Raw genomic sequence first — 6,258 nt, 5'->3', positions numbered from 1 at the left:
TTTTACTAAATGTGACCTAATTTAGAGGTGTAGCTTGTTAAAATATTATATAAAATAGTTGAGATGAATATTATGTTGAATTTTTTTATTAATTTGTAAAAGGGATATGAGAGGTATACGTTGGAAAGAAAGGGAAAGAGAAAAAGGAGGTGAAGGTGAAAGGCTTTAAGTGGAAAAAGAGGAGACGAAAGAGGTGAAGGAGTTGACAGACCATTAGATATGTGTGGTGGGCATTATATCACATGCTTGTAATAACAGTGGTGCCATAGAAGCAAGCTAAAAGACAAAATATAGCTAGCTAGCTCTACTAGCCAAGTCTCTGACTAGCAAGTCACTAAATTGAACTAAAGACCAACTAAGACTCAACTAAACCAATCAGACACTCTTAATATGCAATTAAGAACATCTAATCAAAGTCAAGTTGGCCCATTATATGTAAATTTTCAAAAGTTCTCATTAACCAAAACAACGACCACCATTCCATAGTCCCTATTAGAGGGCCAACAATGAATGAGACCACAACTCCAAGAGCTTGATGAAATGTGGTATGCACGGTTTCTTTTTAAATTTTGAACATTAAAGCATTATACATTTCGTAATGCAAAAGGTGTTCATGCATTAGTGCATACGTGATCACTATCTAGGCAACCACATAAAGCGATTTTTACAAGTAACCAGATGGTTGGAGATGGTACCTAACACGATCTTTTAGGAAAAACTTCTGGAGATGGTAATGCAAAAGGTGTTCATGCATTGGTGCATACGTGCTCACTATTTGTCTTCTAGGCAACCACATAAAGTGATTCTTACAAGTAACCACATGGTTGGAGATGGTACCTAACACGATCTTTTAGAAAAAACTTGGAGTCAAATATAACATTAACTTCTTCTTTTTTAATATGAGGTTTTAATTTTGGTTGTTCATCTACCTAAACAACTACCCTAACTATTGTGAAAACATTGTAATTCACAAGAACTTCCCTCCACTTTGCACCTTCCACAAGGGGAGGCACCACCACCTAGCTAGGTGTAGCTGGAGACACCCAATGAGTAGTCTTGTGCCCCAAGTCGAACCTCAGCCTCCCCTCTGAGTGGCTATTGGGGAGGTATCACACACCTAGCTATGTGTGACTAGCAACAGAGCGCATTGTCGTCTTGATGTTGAGTATTGTCAGGAAAATAGCTCTTTCATTGTGTTCTCTGCTTGATAAATAACCTCTTGTGGCTCTCATCTTCTTCCTCTCACTCTTCTCCCCTTCACCTTCTCAAAGCGGTTCCCAACTTCAGCGCTCACCTTCTCATTTCCACCTTGTAGTTCTAGCTCGCCTTTTGGCAATAGCGGCTCTGAATCCCACTTTGGTTTCCCCTTCTCCTCGTTTGACCCACCTTTTGGCGAGAGTGGCTCTCACCTTCTGCCCTAGCTCCCACCTCTTGACGCTCTTGGATCATCTCAACTTCCACTTCTCCTCATTGCTAATAAACCACCAACACCTCAAGATGATCTCGCCATCACTACTCTCTCACCTCTACTTGTCTCCTCCTCACCACTGACACCTTGTGTCTCCCACCTCCTTTACTACTCCCTCACCCTCCTTGTCTCTATCTCTCTAAGGGCACCCTCACCACATGAACCTCTACCATCCAACTCTACCACCCCTTGTCTCCACTCCACCGACACATCTCTCCCACATCTCTCTTTGCCACGTCCAACTCATCCCCCTTTGCTCTACCTTGTCGGCAACACCAAACCCTCTGACAAATGCTTTGACAACCGCCATCCATTTAAGCTCCATTATTCGATGGTGACAGTGCAATGAATGAGCAGAGAGATAATGGAGCAAGCATAAATATGAGAGCATGCTAAGAGAAGAACAACAAAACACACCACATGACAAACTAGTGGGCACCATTGTAGCACTTGGCCGACACCTAGCCTTCCTCTTCGACTCCAACTCTTCTCCCACTTCCTTGTATCATCTATGCCCTGAAGTTGTACATATGTCCGAATAAAGGTGGTGTTCTCTTTGTGTGTGTTGGATTGTTCTTTGTGTACATTGTTGTCTATATATGATATTTTGTCCATGCCTCCCTTTTCCTCCCAATCAACCCTTATCAATCTTTTAAGGAGCTGCATGTGGTGATCATCATAGAGAGGAAGATAGTCTTCCAACATGTTGGAGCTAAACATTTAGCTCAAGTGCTTATTTCCCCTCATCCATTCATCCTTCTTATCTTGGACTACAACATGACCTAGGATGTCACAATCTGCTACTTGTATTGAGATAACCCCTACAAGGCAAACTACCCAAACCCCCTTCTTCTCCTCTCCCTTCACGAGCTACAGGTGAGCATAGACATCTCTAGCCGCCACTGAATTTTGGAGAACCTGTTGGGGAGTTCAAGGGGTTATGAGGACTCTCTATGTTGGAGTTATGAGGACTCTCTATGTTGGAGTTATGGTCATGATTGATGGGATTGTTTTGAATGTGTCAATTGTCATACTAGTGCATGAGCACAGTCAGGTTAATCTAGTGAATGTTGAGATCTCTTGATAGTGATTGTGATGTTTTAGTCCTTCATCTCTCCTATCCATTTGTCAGTTCTATTTGATGTTTCATTATACCCATTCTTCTACTCATAGTGCTTTATTGTTAGTACCTAAGAGAACATCCTGACAATCTCAAAGAAGCACTCATGGAAAGATTGTTTCTTATGCAAAAAGTGCTCCTCCTATCAAGTGATTATGCTGGTGTCCTCATTGACCCCCTTCCCTTCTAGAGTCACCTCCCTCTACTACATCTTCACCCACTTACTCCCACATTTCCATCAAGTGGCTACTCTCCAGTATCCATCTATCTACTCTTCATTCATCTCCCCTTAAAACTCCTCTTTCTTCTCCACCTTCTCATATGGCTCAAGCTCTAGAGCCTCTTATGGCTTTGTTGGCTGGAGTTAAAGTGAAAGCTCCACGGCTCTGTGGCACTTTCTCAAAAGATGATGATGACCATGTCTGTCATTTCTTGTACACCTACAAGTCAAATGGAGTTGAGTGTGAAGATGCTTACATGGCTCTGTTCCTAACTACACTAGAAGAAGATGCCAACAAATGGTACAACCCATTTCCCAATGGTCACTTCCCTACTTGGATGGCTCTATGAGATGCTTTCTCACAAAACTTTCACACTAGAGATTTCTATGATTTGATTGTGCAAGAACTCAATAACTTGGAGATGGGACCCATTAAGAGTGTCTCAGAGCTAGTCACCTGTGTTAAGATCCTTCCCGTCGTTCTTAGTGTTGTCTTTGTTTAAGGTTGGGTGATGTGATCCACTCAGCATAATAACTAGTTGGATTCCTTCTTCTACTAATACTTCAGATGAAGTTTCTCTTTTGCATAGAGAATTGGAGGAGCTCAAGCTTGCAAATAAAAATGAGGAATCCCAGAACATGAACCACAAGTTCAAGAACCTAATTTTTTTGAGAAGGGGCACTTGGTGTGTCAAGTGCAATACACATGGTCATGCCATTTCAAATTGTCCTCATGAAAATAAATGTGATTTTTGTGATCAGCACAAGTGAAGCATCAAGTAGTGCTTTGAGTATTGAGAACAGTGGAAGAAATAGGGAGAGAGAAAAGAATCAAGGAAATCATGATAAGTCAAGGAGGAGCATATAAAAAATCAAAAGCTAACTTGGAATGTTGGTATTGTGGAAAGAAAGGACACGTAAAGAAAAACTATTGGTTGAGGATGAAAAGGAAGGAAAGGACAACGTGAGAATTCACAAGAAGCAAATGTAGTAGGTGTTGTTGTGCAAGATGCCTTGATTCTTTCATTGGATAATATCAATGATGCTTGGGTGGTAGACTCATGAGCTTCATTTCATGCTACACCTCATAGGAAATATTTCCAAGATTTAGTTCAAGGTGATTTTAGATATGTATATTTGGGTGATGATAAAGCATGTAAAGTTGTTGGAAAAGGCAAGGTGCTAATAAACTTACAAAACGGGAACTAATGAATGCTAAACCATGAAGGCACATTTCAGATTTGAGAAGAAATCTAATTTCATCAAGACAGTGGATGATGAAGGTTGCAAAACTACACTCATTGGAAAATTGTGGAAGGCTACCAAGGGATATTTGGTATTAGCAAAGGATGAGAATATTCATATGTTGTATTTATGTACTATTAATGTTTGCTCTAATATTGCTTTAGCTTCTACAAATGCAAATACCATTTTGTGGTATTATAGGCTTGGGCACATGAGTGAGAAGGGGATGCATATTCTCCAATCAAGGAAATTTTTACTAGGATTGAAACAAGTCAATTTGGAATTATGTGAGAATTGTGTTTATGGAAAACAGAAAAGGGTATGTTTTTCAGGGTTGTAAAGCAAAAGAAGAATGAATAACTAGAGCTCGTGCATTTAGATGTATGGGGTCCTGCAAGGTGCTAGTCTCTTGGTAGATCTCATTATTACATCACATTCATTGATGATGCAACTAGAAAAACATGGGATTATTGCATTCAGAGGAAATCTGATGTGTTTGAAACATTTAAGAAATGTCAATCCAAATAGATTTTATCTTAGAGTGATTATATTGAGAAGGTATCGAGATGCAAAATGCAAAGTTGGTTTCTATGCCTTTGGCTAGTCATTCCATAGTTTGCAAGGATATGTGTCCTAAGACACAAGAAGGAATTGAGTACATGTCAAGAGTTCCATATGCATTAGCAATTGGAATTTTGATGTATGCAATGGTATGCATGAGGCTAGATATTGCACATATAGTGGGAGTTGTGAGCAGGTTTATGAACAATCTAGGAAAAGAGCATTGTTTGGTAGTGAAGTGGATTCTAAGATACTTGAGAGGTAACACTATGCTTTGGAGGTTCAAATGCTATTTTTCAAGGATATGTTGATTTTGATATGGTGGGTGATAAAGATGGTAGAAGAAGTACTACTGGATACATGTTTATTGTAGAAGGGACAAAGTACGCTAGATTTTAAAGTTGCAAATCATTGCACTCTCTACAATAGGCTGAATATGCTGCAATGACAGAGGCTGATAAAGAGATGATTTGGTTGCAAAGGTTTATGGAGGAAATTGGAAAGAAATAAGAAAATTGCATCTTGCATAGTGATAGCCAGAGTTCTATTCATTTTGCAAAGAATTCAACCTTCAATTCCAGAACTAAACATATGCAACTCAGGTATCATTTCATATGTTCTATTTTGGACGATGGTCAGTTGAAGCTAAAGAAGATACACACTAGCCAGAACCCTATAGATATGTTGAGGAAAGTGGTAACAAGGGAGAAGTTGGCTTATGCTCAATTTCGATTGGCCTTCAAGGATGAGAAGGAGAAAGGGAAACAATTAGATGGAGGATTTATGTAAGGTGGTAGAATGGATTTGTTGTGATCAGTCTCCAAGTGGGAGATTGTTGTATGTGGAGCATGATCTCTTGTGAAGAGGGTGTTTCTATATTGAGCTTAGGACCCAACGTATTTTGTGCCACCCTGAGTGGACAAGGTCACTGAGGGGGTTCCAAGGGGGGTCCACGACATCCCTTTAGACCTCTCTAGTAGGGGTTTGGCGGCACGTTCTCAAAGCAAAAAATTACGCTAAAATTGGATAATGATTTGGACTAATTTGGTGGAGAAATTATGGCAACTTTGGCTCACGTAGGAAAAGTGGTGGATGGTCATTTTTTCGGGGGAGAACATTGTGAGATTGTGGTAGCACATTGTTGCACTATGTAGCTTGTATCTACTTGTCTCTTGGATTGAAAAAACATAGTTTGGATGTTTTCTCTATGGACATAGCCCAAATTGGGTGAACCATGTAAATTTGTGTCTCGCTCTCTCTTCCATTTTGTGAACTTCTGCAGTGTATTTCCACATCTTCTTCATTGCATTGTCACTCAAGTAGCATGTTGCTCCTAACAAACAATGGATTGGAGGGCTTGGCTATTGATTTCATGCATATTATTGGATTATGGTCTCTAATCCTCCCCAACATAGTTAGACTACTTATCAAGCCCTCTGTAATGACTTGGCTCCATTAACTCACCTCCTTATGTTAGACCCCTCTACCTTAGATGCTCAAGTTGAGCAAATTCCTTTCTAATTTGGCTCAAAGAAAATAAGGGGACTTCCCAATCTAAGATGCTCCAGCCTATAACAATGCACTTCATCAATGTGCACTTATGTCCAACATCATGGCCAAATATGGTTAGGGCACCCTGAGAAC

The sequence above is a fragment of the Cibotium barometz genome, chromosome 58 (assembly GCF_041138505.1).
Source record: "Cibotium barometz isolate CiBa-2024 chromosome 58, ASM4113850v1, whole genome shotgun sequence".
NCBI lineage: Eukaryota > Viridiplantae > Streptophyta > Polypodiopsida > Cyatheales > Cibotiaceae > Cibotium > Cibotium barometz.
The sequence above is the reverse complement of the archived record's forward strand: the minus strand, read 5'-3'. Positions refer to the sequence as shown.